This window comes from Crinia signifera, chromosome 7 (assembly GCF_055691185.1).
Source record: "Crinia signifera chromosome 7, ASM5569118v1, whole genome shotgun sequence".
Classification (NCBI taxonomy): Eukaryota; Metazoa; Chordata; class Amphibia; order Anura; family Myobatrachidae; genus Crinia; species Crinia signifera.
The window spans coordinates 121,428,932-121,443,878 of NC_139223.1; the positions used below are offsets into that span (position 1 = coordinate 121,428,932).

General features: G+C 42.5%; 1 long non-coding RNA gene across 1 annotated transcript; it reads left to right on the plus strand.

Annotated features, from left to right (window-relative positions):
- The first annotated feature begins 2,307 nt into the window (after positions 1–2,307).
- On the plus strand, positions 2,308–2,906 carry LOC146019535 (uncharacterized). The gene is made up of 2 exons (XR_014450589.1): positions 2,308–2,594; positions 2,751–2,906. It is a non-coding gene; the product is annotated as an uncharacterized LOC146019535 (long non-coding RNA).
- Positions 2,907–14,947: the final 12,041 nt, after the last annotated feature.

Genomic DNA, 14,947 nt, shown 5'->3' on the forward strand with positions numbered 1-14,947 from the left:
CCCTGACACCCTCACTCCTCTAGCCCAGCCAGACAGCACCAGACTTTGGGCGTATTGGAGCGGCGGCTCAGTTAGCAGGTGGTCTCCTCTAGACAGCGGCTTGGCAAGGGGGCAGGGCGATTTCCCGACAGCTTCCTCTCTCCAGCCGCTGGGCTTTAGACACAGCAGCGGCAGCTCTTTCTGACACCCAGGCAGCGCCCAGGGCTGGCAACAGAAATCTTGGGGCCCTATACAATTATATTTCTGGGGCCCCAACCTAATCCCAAATCCACACAACCCTCTTCTGCATGAGCCTCATTTAACCTTTCGCTGCTCCAGATCCTGCTTTCAGGTGCAGACTGCTCTCGTTCTCAGTCCTGTTGGCCTGGCTGCTGCTGGCCTGTCACTTTCAGAAAAGAATGCAGAGTATTACAAGCAGGCACGGAACAGACGACCTGCGCAAGTGCTATAAAGTACAGGAGTCAGAAACTGAGGCTACAGTGCCAGCGGCAGGTATGGCTGTGCACCTCCGGCCACAGGCCATGTGCACACACAGAGTAGATGGCTCTGAGCACTGAACGGCAAGGCACACACACAGTAGACAGCAGTGGCACACAGTGAGTCAGTATGACTCAGCCACACACAGATGGTGCACAGTAGATGGCATGGCCACGAGGGTCAATGACAGGCCAGCGGCCGTAATGGGGCATGGAAGCTCTGGGGCCCTTGACCCCCCCCCCTTTGTTGCCTGCCCTGGCAGCGCCTATTAACTTCAGCACTGTAAGGGCTATTTCACATGCTCCAGCTCCTGCCAGGCGGCGAAACCCTGCATGGCCAGGAAGCCGTGCCGCACACAGCAGTTTACAATGGTGGGGACAGCCGTCCCGTGTGAATGGACACATTTGTGTCCATTATTAACAATGGTGTACGGAACAGCTTTTCGCTGTGTGGGGTTTTGCCACCCGGCAAGAGCCGGAGTGTGTGAAATAGCCCTAAGACAGCCAGCCATGACATCAGCTGGGCTGACTGCTATACTGCAGTCACCGCGGTCTCCTGAAGCTCCCTGCCCAGGTGTAATAATCAAGCGCCTGAGCATATCTCTCCGCACAGGCACGCATGTCATAGGATCGCCATCAGGGGCATAGACCATAATGGTAGCCAATAATAGTACTAAGCATAGACTGCTCCCAACTATCTTGATTTTTGGGAGACAGTTAGGACTGTTCCACCTGGGTGGGGAGCATCATGGTTGAGAGGTACGCGTCATCCGACCTTTTCATACCCCCACTATCCACGTCGGCGTGGAGTTGATTTTAGATAGTGTGGCGAGTGCAACAAAGCGTGGCAAGCGCACGCGAAATATGAGCCCGAGGCATGGCGAGCGCAGAGAGCCCCGCGAGGGGACGCGGAATACATGTAAAGTAATCTGTGTCCCTTCACAGGTCTCGCTGCTCTTGCTGCGCTCGCAACTCCAACTTCAACTCCACGCCGAGGTGGATAATGAGGGTATGAAAAGGTTGGAGGATGCGTACCAGGTGGGGGTGGCATTGACAATGGGGGTGCATTTAACATTGTAAGCACCCATCAGGATGCATACAATGGATTTGTTCAAAGAATAAAACACCTGGACACAGGTCTGTTCAAGTTCAAAGTTTCAATCGTCTTGGATTTTTATCAAGAACACAAATGACAAAATAAACATACCAACCTTTTAAATACAAACAAGTGCAATGACGTGCGATGTCCTTCCCCCCGGCACCGGGCAGGGTTGCCGTGTTGTACGTGTTACGTCATACCGAGCTTACAGGAGGACCAAAACCTCTGTCTCTCATCAATCACAAGCAGTTAAATATGCGCTTCACTGTGCATGTCTGCAACTGTTACAGTGTAATAGGCAATCTTGGCCGATCCATAAAGGGAACTTCAAAGCACGTTTAAACAATAAAGTGAAAAACCAAAGCTTGTGTCAAAAATAATTTCAAATGCACATATATAAATTAAGTGTGCCATGGCTTAAAAATTATCCATCATGTAACCACCACTGTCAGCCACATGCACCACAATTATCCCCAATCTAATTGCAAAAAAAGTTCTCTTAAAGCCGTCCATTAGAGAACAACTTATGCCTGGTACACACCTGGACGACTAGGGCCCGATCTTCTCAATCTAGATCCAATTCCGACCAATTGGATGTAGATTGTGTGGTGATTGGGCCCTTTTCTGTCCTGGTGTGGACCGATACTGATCCGATGCGCGGTCCCGCGGGTGGGTCGGTCGTTATTCAGATCCTACCTGCAGCAGATCCTACCTGCTCTTTGGATGTTGGAGAGTACACAGGTTCAGGCTACACTAAGGGGAATTCTTTCTCCACCCCAAAAATTAGGAAGTGATTATTTATCACCTTTTTGGAGGCCGAAAATTAAAACCATATACCAGCTTATTTACTTCCCCAATTGAAACCTGGGAGTAAACTAAGGGATCACACATTGAAGGTTTAAATTGAAGATTCTGCCTTTATTGGCCATCCTTGTCTACCTAATTTTCATTCACTGGCCTTTGAGCATCATGTCCCCATGAATATCCAGTAGTGTATGGGACCACTTTTTTCATAATTGGTCCAGTTCTATTTTAAAAAGAAAGAAAATAAGAAAAAAGTTCTTTAATTAAGGATCAAAAATCAGTAAGTACTTTCAGTACACTTTGAAAATACAGTGTGAATAAAAATTATCCCTACTACTCTACAAGCTAAAAACAACTTTAATTCAATTAAGATTCATACTATAAGTATCAATCCCCTGATGAAGTCTCATAAAGAGACGAAACGCGTCGGGTACTTGGTATGATCCTGATTCAAAGAGAATACTCCTTTTCCAAGAGCACTTGCATTTTATGTGTTTTATAAATAAATGTTTTATACTTAATGAGAAGTCTTGGATAATAATAATTTTTTTACATTGATTGGAAAGACATAACATATTATATTGTCTAATCACTGAAGGGCGCCTAAATAACACTATTGGGTTGTGTATTGGATTGTATAGGATCCCTCTAGTAGGGGGTCTAGTGTTATTGGCGACCGCCTGTAGTCTAGCACAAATTGTTAGTGATATTGTTTGGATATATATATATATATATATATATATATATATATATATATATATATATATATATCTATAGATATATATATATATATATCTATAGATATAGATATATATATCTATATATAGATAGATAGATAGATAGATAGATAGATATATAAATATTAGATAAACGGCGCCACTTGTGCTTAAAAAAGTATAAAAAACAATAATATTTCCTTAATTATACTTAATTATATAGGGTGTCTGCCAATCTTTAAATAAAAGTAATGGTATGTTACTTAAATAAACATAAAAAGCAATGTATAAAGATATCGGCGACTAATTATTGTAAAACCGCTACTATATATACATATATATGGGCAGTGTAAAACAAATATATGAAAATATCAATTTATTGGATGACAAATTTGGTATACAAAGAAGAACATAAAGTTGTAAAAACTTGAGTTAAAATAAAATTTATAAAAAATGGACTTATAGTAAAAAGACAGGATTATTGATAAAATCAAAGAAAGTGCTAATCTTAAATAATGGTAGGAGGAAAGATCAACCAACGAGTTTCATCTATGTGACTTCTTCAAGACCCCTTGAAGAAGTCACATAGACGAAACACGTTGGGTGATCTTTGTGCTGAGCTGTGCCACTCGGATCTTGAAATTGCATGTGGTCTTCCCAATATAGACCAAGCTGCACGGGCAGCATAGTGCGTAGATTACGTATTTACTTAGACAGTTCAATACTTGCTTTATTGGGAGTTTTTTCCCAGAGTGGGGATGGTATATGTGAGGACCTGGTTCCATGTACCTGCACGTAGTGCACCCTATGCACCTATAACATCCCATTTTTTTTTGTTAGGAAGTGGACTTCTGTGTTTTGTGACTTAGCTGCTACATCGTTGTGGACTAGTAGATCTTTCAAGTTCTTGCCCCGTTTGTGGGCTATCATCACTTTGGAGTTAACCAAAGGTTTTAATTGTGCATCGGTATTGATGATCGGCCATAGTTACTTGGTTTTGCTACCGATGAAGTTACTTTCTGTGGTAAAATTTATGGGGAAGACATCCTGCGGGAATCATTTTTGTTTTGTGTGCATCCTATCTGTTTTGTCTTGACCCTTTTTCTTATCGTCACCTTGTTTAATTGCTTTTATATTCACTTTTTGTAGTTCTATTGCATTATAACCTCTTGCTTCAAAGTGTGTGATCATGTCATCTATTTATTTTGTTCCAGACAGACAAGGAACTATTTTTGGACAATCAGGAGTTTATGATACACACCAAAATTTTCCTGCGGTACATAGACGACATATTGGTCGTATGGACCGGGCCGAAGGAAGTATTCCAGAAGCTGATAGAGCAAATCAATAAGGCCCACGAGTACATCAAATTCACACATGCATGCAATTTTCATGAAATAAACTACCTAGATGTCCTGCTGTCTTGGGAGGGGGAAAGGATCATCTCGACTGTTCATCACAAACCCACCGATTGCAATAATTATCTACATGCCACAAGTCATCACCCGGTGTCCCTAAAGAAGGGACTTCCCTATTCACAATTCTTGAGGGCTATCGGAATTTGCCAAGTCTAAAGGCCATAACTCACGACTTATTCTTCTAGATCTTTCTGCTGCGTTTGACACTGTTGATCACACTCTCCTCATTCAAACAGTGCACTCCCTAGGTCTTAATGATACAGCCCTTTCCTGGATCTCATATTACCTATCTGATTGGTCTTTCAGTCTTCGCTTCTCTGACTCCACCTCCTCTTCACTACCTCTGTCAGTTGGAGTTCTGTAAGGCTCAGTTTTAGGTCCTCTGTTTTTCTCAATCTATACCTCATCTCTTGGCATACTAATCAACTCTTTTGGATTTCAGTATCACTTGTATGCGGATGATACTCAAATCTATCTATCAACCCCAGAGTTGTCACCAGTGGTCTTGGGCCGAGTCTCTGTATGCCTCTCTGCCATCTCATCCTGGATGTCTTCTCGCCACCTCAAACTCAATATTTCCAAAATGGAATTACATATATTCCCACCGGCCAAGAACAGTTACCATCCTGATAACTGTTGACAACTCGACAATCTACCCTACCCCACAAGCTCGTTGACTAGGGGTCATACTCGACTCTGAACTGTCCTTTGTTCCCCACATTCAATCATTCTCCAAATCATGTTACATGCATCTAAAGAACATATCCAAAATACAACCCTGTCTCAAACAAGACACTACTAAGTCTCTTATCCATGCACTCATTATATCCTGCAATGATTATTGCAATAGTCTTCTAACTGGTATTCCCAAGAACAGACTCTCACCACTGCATTCCATCTTAAGTGCTGCTGCTAGGCTAATCTTCCTAGCAAGACGCTCGTCGTCTGCTGATCCGCTCTGCCAATCCCTCCATTGGTTGCCTGTATTTTACCGTATTTAATATAAAATACTTCTACTCGCATATACTGTAAAGCTATTAACCATACTGCACTAGCATATTTATCTTTACTTATCACAAAATATCCCTGATCTTGACCACTACGCTCTGCACAAGATCTGTGCCTGTCTCCTGCACAGATCACTAGCTCCCATTCACTATTACAGGACTTTCATTGGGATGCTTCCACCCTATGGAATGCCTTTCCACGCACAATAAGACTCTCTACTAGCTTTCAAACTTTCAAGCGTAACCTGAAAACTCACCTCTTCAGGCAAGCCTATCATATTTAAGTACCACACTCATAACCCTCTGAAGCACTTATGTATTATATAGCTTCCCTTCTGGACCTGCGACTTGGTAGGACTGCAATGCTATTACTGGTGCATGTCCTTGTGTTTCCCTCCTATGTCCCTATAGATTGTAAGCTTGCAGCAGGGCCCTCCTACCTCTAAGGCTGTCTGTTGTTACCCAGTTTTTTCTATCACTGTTTACAATTGTAAAGCGCAACGGATTCCGCTATATAAGAAACTGTTTATATATGTAAATAAATAATAAATAACATGGCATTAAATACAGTATGTGCAAGAAAGTGATTGCTTGGCATTTAAATTCAGTATCTGAGTTAGTACACAAACATTGTCTCATGTTTTGAAACCTTGCTTTATGCACAAATAAAATATATTTGTGTGTATTTCATGTGGTCGATGTGTTTATACAACATAAATGCTACTTCAAAATACATTATTGAAATATAAAAATATTCTGAAATACAGAATAATCCGTTATCTAGAATTCTTCTGGTCCTAAGCATTTTGGATATGGGATACTCAACCTGTATTATATTAATCATCACCAACATGTTGCCATAATTTTTACTGCTTATACCCAAATTTGTAGAGGGTGCAAAATTGGTGGAAGGAGGCTTCTCTACAAGTACAATGTCAGAAATGTCAGACCCATACATAGCTATTGTAGGAGTCCCTATACTCTCTTTAGGAATTTGTGTACATACAGTAGATTGTACTTCAACCATAGTGTTTATTTTTTTTGGTCTTTTTCGATAGGGGGCATTGATTTGTCGGTTTTAAAGGAAACGCCTCTACCTTTTTTCTTTAATATTGCTATATATTTATGATATACTGCTACAAAAGATAGTGCCATGTGTACCCAGCTTAACACCTCTAGGAATGTTACCCCATGACATGATATTATAGCTCTTATTAAAGGATAGATGTAGTTTTGGGCTGTTAGTTGAGAATCCTATTGAGTTCCAGATTGTTAATTAGTTACTAGTTAGTACTGTAAGTAGACTGCATTGAATTTATTTGTGCTATATGATGTACAAGTATGTTTCCTCTTTTACTGTACCAGTTCGGTGATCCTTACACATCCGTATAAGGCCCATGGTTTTTACACAGTGAAAGAACTAAATAGGGGGAACAGGGTGGCTGAGGCCTTGGCCAGGATGTAATGAGAGCTGATTTTAGTGGTCGGGAAAATGTAGCTCAAATTCAGACTTTAGAATGTCGTACTTTGCCTCGGAACTCGTTAATGCGCCAAATGTAAATCCGACTCGGATCCGACTTCTGAGGGTATTTTTAAAGCAGAAAACGTAGGATTTTTTCAGACCAAACAGAATGTGACGCTACAGTATAATAATTGCAGGCAAGGAAGTAATGGTAGCCGAGATAGAAAGTCTCACACAAAACAGCTCTATATCTAGGAGATAATCAGAGCTGGTATGTTTGAGTGAGTAGTATTTGGCAATGTTTAAATTCACTTACAAGAACAAAATTGGAGCACATTTGTAACAAATAAACATTTTAAAAACCCATCCAATTTGTGTAACATTATTTGGAATACACATACAGTAACATCATCTATATATATGTCATGTCCGTGAGTCTCCGAAATACGAAATCTGTTGGAAGAGAGTGAAACTACTGTATATATCTTTCTCACACATGCACAAACACAGAAGGTGGCAGACTAGCTTTCCAAGCTTTTGCTTCGAGCGGGCTTACTAGTACAATGATATATGGCTCTTCTATATTTTGTGTGTAATTGTGACTGTACAGAAGGCAGAAACTCATTTCCAATTTTGTGAAAAGTGCTAATGTAGAAAGAATATGTTTTGGCTCAGCAGAAGGCTCCCCGGCTATCTTGATATAGGTGCACTCGTGTATCTTGAGTACAGGAGAAAAACAATTATGAAAAGTGTTATATATGGAAATAGGAAACGTATTTTCAGATCCTACTGTACTTGCCTTCAATTAATTAATTACTATTTATTTCCCTGTTGTTGTTAGCCAACAATTAATTTATCTAAACAATTTAGTTATATGTAATAGGATATATCGTGATACTGTATACAGTGTCAGTTGCAAGAGGTGCAGCAGCTTTTGGACCCAGAGGCAAGGAGGGTTCCATAATTACCACACACCCTACCCTACCAATGTCATAGCTATTAATCATGAGTGCAAGCATTGGTGGGTGCACCCACTACATTCTCAGAACATACACAGTAGTGTTTCCACAGTGACCCTGAAATGGGGTTTACTGTGCAAGCCCTCACACAGGCAAGTCGCTAATCTCTGATTTTGCTATGGAGCCTGGCAATCATTTCCTCTTGATGCCAGGGACTGGCTGGGATTGGGGCAGGGTGAAATCTACCCTTCTGTGTCAGCAGAATTCTGTTGATTTATTGCAGCATGTACTTTGAATTTGCATTCCTTGAAACTCCTAGAACTGTAGAGGAAGCTTTCCCACTGCTCGGATTGTGTTTATAAGACAGAGGCAGCAGCATCCTCTGCAAAGAGCTGAAAAACCTGTCAGAATTGTTTATACAGTAGGTCAAAAGAATGTTCTCTATATTGCAGTATTGGTCATCATAATGCTCCCAATAATGTACAGTATATTGGTTATTAAACGTGTATTGAACATCTGTTACTAGATTGTTCCCCTTCTTGTATATTGGACATGAAAAAGCTGCATAGGCCTGAAGTATATCAGACTCCTAGATTAACCCCTTCAGCGGCACTCCCGAGAACTCTCCGGGATTCGCTCCAGACTGGCAAACCCGGAAAGTTCTCGGGAGTGCCTCTGCCTGAGCTCCCTCCTGCCTGAAGGGGTTAAGATTTATATTTTGACATGGAGTAACGTTTTTTTGGCATTTAAAGAGTCTATGGGGGGTATTCAATCTTCGGGTCACGGCAGACGAGCTTGCTCGCCTGCCGTGACCCAGTCCCGTTCTCGGTCAGCTCAACCGAGAACATGCAGGCGGGATTCAATGTCCCGCCTGCAGCGGGACGAGAAGGGGGTGTGGCCGCGAGTTGCGGCCGGGAAGTGACGAGATGCAGCCGGCAGCTCGTCACTTCCCGGCTGTTCTCGGCAGAACGAGCCTGTCGGCTAGAGATGTCGGGCTCGTTCTGCCAGGAACCCCTGTTCAATGCTGTCGGGGAAGACAGCATTGAATAGGGCCCGTCAAGCATCTCCCCCACGGGAGATGCTCGACGGCGATTGAATATCCCCCTATGTGTTTTGGGGTGTTGTTGGGAAGAGATAAAGTGGGGAGAGATAAAGTACTAACCAATTAGCTTTTGACAATTTACATGCTGGGGATAGTAATTGATTGATTTGTACTTTATTCCACTCCAAGCTTTAAAAAAATCTCGCCTGACACATACACATGACACACACAATAAGACTCTCCACTAGCCTCCAAATTTTCAAGTGTTCCCTGAAAACTCACCTCTTCAGGCAAGCCTATCATATTTAAGTTCAACATGCATAACCCTCTGAGGCACTTATGTATTATGTAGCTTCCCTTCTGGACTTGTAACATGGTGGGACTGCTATGCTATTACTGGTGCCTGTCCTTGTGTTTCCCTCCTATATCCTTGTAGATTGTAAGCTTACAGCAGGGCCCTCCAAGTCTGTCTGTTGTTACCCAGTTTGTTTGATCACTGTCTACCATTGAAAAGTGCAACGGAATCTGCTGCGCTATATAAGAAACTATAAATAAATATGAAATACAAAAGTGCTGTTCTTGCCAGGGCTTCCATGGATTATTATGAGAAATGTTGAAGAAATTTCCATCTGTATACTGGGTTACCTTATCCACTGGCTCAGCTTACCCTACTCTCCTCTGTAGGCCACACTCAAATAAGACAAACCACTCCTGCAGAGCATTTGCCACTCGTATGTTTCTGGATTCGGTTTTCTGGTAGAAAGGCCGCAGTTACTGTACTTCCTTGTGTTTGCCATCCAAACTGAAAGTTGCCTGCCAGCCCTGCCTATTAGCATACTGTATATCAATAATTAAGATAAACTTCATACTTGATTGTTTACATTGTAGAACAAAAATTTCCCTCAGGGAAGGTACAATTGGGCTTTACACCATTATCCTTCATGGTCAAGACTGGCCCCATTATGAATGAGAGGTAACCTGCCTCAAATTCCTCAGATTTTATGACTTTATTTTAATATTACCATCAGGACAAGCCTTGTTTGAGCAAACTTTAGAATAGAATCTCTGTTAGCCAATTAAATCAAACACAAATCAGCTAGAATCAAGTTTTAGTCTGAGAATGTGCAAATGATATGTAACAGAAAGCAGAGGCCTTTCTGTAAGTCCTGAGATATTTTAAGATTTTTACTGGTTTGCTTTTTCAGAAAATAACTGCTGACTTTAGGAGTACCAATATGAGGGTCTTATTCCTGTTTGAGCAAGTTTGTTATTAATGTACGCTATCCAGAAAAAATAAATGTAACAGCTATTTCAGATACCTATCTTGGGAATCGCAGTGACCTTGTTCTGCAAGTTATTAAAAGTGAAGTTGATCAGACAGCGAGCAAGACGAGTAAATCACTTTCCAGCCAGACTGGTACGAAAACCATGTTTAATCAGCCAGAATTTTAGGGAACTTGCTTAATGTAGAGTTAGGTGAGAAAATAAGGTTTTGGTAGGCACTCTCAGTTAAATACACAGGACATTTTTTAATAGATTAGTTGTTCAGACAGTACATGCTAGCACTGGATTATGACCTGGGTTAGGTGTCTTACCCAGGTCCAATGGTGGCATGAGATAATAAATGGACATCTTTTGTCTGATAGAGAATTTAATGATATCTGCTTTCATGACCCCAAGTCATATTGTCATTTGTGATAGACTAGGGGCATTGCATGCACAGCACTATTTAACAAAAACTCGGGGTACTTATGTATTATCTGGGCTCCCATGTTAAATGCACCCCATTTTTTCATACCCCATCTATCCAACTACGCATGGAGTTGATTTTATATAGTGTGGCGAGCGCAGCCAGCCACCGTGCCTGAAGCGTGGCGAGCGCAGCGAGCCCCGCGAGGGGACGCAGTCTCATAAGAAAAACGGGAGCCCAGATATTACATAAGTACCAAACTTGGTTATTGATTAAACATTCTATTGGCAGATGTTGGACTGCATGACATCATCACCCAAATAACCTTATACTAATAATAACTAAACTTAATCTTATCTAGAAATAACGACAAAGACCACTTGAATGTCATTTAAATCAGTCAACCGTTATTTATTTATAATACTTAAACTAAGCATGGTGGCGACCAGAAACAACGGCCAGATATCAGAGTCAAATGGCTTATTGCCATTACACATGTCCACAACATGACTTTAGTTTGCTCATCGGTTACACCCAGTGGCGTAACTATAGCACCGCAGCCCCCGCGACCGCGGGGGGGGCGCTATGCACGTGCGGGCGCCGGGGGCTGCAGTGCTATAGTTACGTTACACCCCGCCGCCCGCCGCACCAACCCCCGCAAACCCCCCCATCCCCAGTCTTTACCTGTGTTCAGTATGTGCTGGTCCCGGCTCCCTTCTTCTGCTGAGGACCACCACAAAATGGCCGCCTCCATATAGCAGACAGTTCTCTGAAACTGTCTGCTGTATGGGGGCGGACATTTTGTGGTGGTCCTCATAGCAGAAGAAGGAAGCCGGGACCAGCGCGTACTGAACCTAGGTAAGACTGCGGGGGTTGGTGCGGCGGGCGGTGGGCGGAGGGGCGGGTGAGTGGCTGGGCGCCCTCCCTTTAACGGCAGGGTGGCGCCCAAAATGTAGTTACGCCGCTGGCTACACCAATAAATGCTGGATCTCCAACTCTCTTCCCAATACACCATAATAGGGCCAGCCAGACAGCCAAGTCCACTGGTAAGGAACACCAGAATATACAATGTATTGGGCAAAGGGCGCACCTCCAAACTGCAGCGCACTGGCCACTGTACTGCCATTCTTTCCCACCACAGAAAGGTTGACAAACCCCAATCGGCAAAGAAAACGAAAAAAAAAATGAGTGGGGGAAAAAGGTGACTTGGGGAGGGAGGGTGGGAAATCCAAAAGAGAAATAGGAAGATGATTCACCTTCCTGCAACAAAATGTCTGGTAGCTCCTCCCTACCCCCTATTCTAAGTGCATCCTGTCTCCAATCTATTAACTGTTTAACTACCTAACTAAATTGTGCGAGGCTTGTGCAATCCTACTTCCTAGAAGTTTACAATCGCTTGTGCTTATTTAGCACTTGCTCTACATTACAGCTTATCATTAGTCAGTTGGAAACACTGCAGCAAAACAGCAGGCCATGTCAATGATCAGCATAAAGCAGGCATCATCCACATAGACAGCCCCACAATCATGGCCACTTTGCTAGGATTCATCCTGTTTGGATCTATGGAACTTGTATTTGTCTATGGACACTGGACTGGGACCACAGGGCTATAGATGAGAATGGAATAAGATGAACTACAACTTTAAAGAGGCTACTATGGGAGTAAAACCTAGGGGGGGTATTCAATGCCGGTCGCTATTTTCAACAGGGGAAATAGCTTTCCGCCTCCTATTTAATGCTGCTGTTTCCGAAAGCATTGAAGGCAGAACAAAAACAAGTCAGATTTGTTTTGTCAGAAACGGCTGCGGAATGTCAAAGTCACAGCCACTTCTCAACATTTCGCAGCCATTATAACTGACATGCCAACTTTCCGACACTCAACAGCTGAAACATTGAATTCTGGCTGTTGAATTTCAGTAGAGCTGGGTGAAAACGGCCCAGGATTCTGATTGTCGGGATGTTCCGACAGTCGGAATCCCGGACTGAATACTGCCCTAGGAGGCAAACTTGAAGCCAGACTGGAACTGGTAAACACTGGGCTAAACTAAACCAGATGGCAAAAGGGAAACAAATGACAGCTGGTAAAAAGATTGTGGACAGGTACCGGTGATGCTGAAACGGGAATGGCTGGAATATGTGCTGGAATCCAGTCTGAAACTGGTATTTCTGGAAACCAGGCTGGTACTGGAATTGCTGAAATCCAGGCTGGAATTGGAATATCTGGGATGAGCTGTACTTTGGTTGGGCACCAGACTGGTATCAGTGGCTGTGGATGCTGGGATAGAATGAGTAATGCTTAGACAGTTTAAGACCAATAAAGTAATTTGAAGCGTGTAACTGAATACAGACATGTCCTCATATACTGTATATTTGCTAATGTCACATCAAACAGTCCCTCTTGGCATGCCAGGCTGCACGGGAATCTTGTACTGCTGGGAATTTTTTCTAATGAAAACCCATCTTATTCACAATGCAATGCAAATGGGATGCATGCGTAGACTTGATAATTAATTTGATATATGACACTTGTATATTTGTGTGTGTTAGGCGTGTGGTATGACTGGCCGATGGTCAGGATCCTGACGGTAATTATACCGACACCGACATACCGAAAAAATCCCCTTTCGAGCTTGCTGCACTCTCCACAGTCCGGACACAGCAGTTTGCTGCACTCGCTACAGGTTTTATTCTCCCACGAGGGACAATAGCCCCTGTTGGTCTGAATTTTGACCGTTTGCCAGTCAGCCGGCACCCTGCGATAGTCTCTGAATCTGCTTACAAAGTGCTATGTAGTATCACGGACAGTGTAATGGTTAGCATTACTGCCTCATAACGCTGAGGTCATGAGGTCGATTCCCATCATGGCCCTAACTCTGCAGAGTTTGTATATTCTCCCTGTGTTTGCGTTGGTTCACTCTGTGTACTCTGCTTGGTTGGTCAATTGACTTCCAACAAAATTAACCCTAGAATGACTGAATGATCCATAACCTGAATTTTAGTTTCTTTTCGGGTAAATTCCTTAATGCCCCTATATAGGAACAAAGCATAAAAGTTGAGAATGTTTGAAGGCATGATGTTCTGATGTTGATTCTAAGGGCTGGATGTATTAAAATACATTATACCCCTCGCTGTTGCAGCGATGCTAGCGCATATATAACATATGCATCTAGCATCGCAAAGCGGTGACAGGGGCCCCCGCGATACCTGTGATGTGGTGTGCGGGGGGGTCTCCGTCACATCTCTGGCTCAGCAGCTGTCCCCGGTGCCTAATCCCCCCCCCCCCGCAGCCAGAAGGACATCCGGCTGTGACATGCTGCTAGGGGGAGGAGCAGTTTGATGGACTACGGAGAGTGGGGTCGGCGTCTGTGGTCTGCGGTGATAGAAGCATATAGGCTTCTATAGGGTATCGCCACCCAAAGGTGGCGATACTCTGCCCTGCGAACATAGGGTGGCCGGGTCTTAGTACATTTGAAAATGTGGTTAAACCCCCCAAAATAGGGGTTTTACCATATTTTCCCTTAGTACATCCCGCCCTAATACTGTACATGTAAAATATGCTGACTAGCCTCAATCCTGATTTCTGTCTCTCAGTGGATGTAACAAGGTTAAAAAAGCAATATTGCTGCATAGTTATTAATCTTCAATGATGCATGTTATGATTTTATCTTCTAGTTATCTAAGGATCAACATATAAAGTAAAAAGTTATCATGGCAGCTTGTAAACAGAAAAAGAAACATTATATAATAGATATACGCAAAAATTATCTGCCATGATCAAATGTGTGAATTGATGCCTGTAACTGGCATCTGTATTTTTTATACTCTTTCTTCTAAGTCACACTTGAAATATTTGTAGTTGCATGAGATCAATTCACAAGCCCACAACATATCATTTCTTTACTATTAGTGTTGAAAAACATATGGGTCATAAAACTCTGTCTCATTTTCTTGTCTCGTTAACAGATATTTAAAAATCAATAAAATGTGTTTTTTGTTACATTTAAAGACTAGTCGACCAGTATTAAAACCACAGTTTTTGTAACCACGGGCTCTGGCAGAGCTCAACTGGGGAACTCCCAGCATTGAACACATTCTTCTCAAAATCTACATTGAGAAATAAACAGGGGTATATGTTCCAGATATTAAGTATTACCATGTGATACAACATAATACACATTTACACAATTTTGTTTCATTCAGACCTATCATATTACGGTGAAACCATGAAATCATGGAAGCTGCCATTTCACAAGATTTAATCCACAACCTTTAAA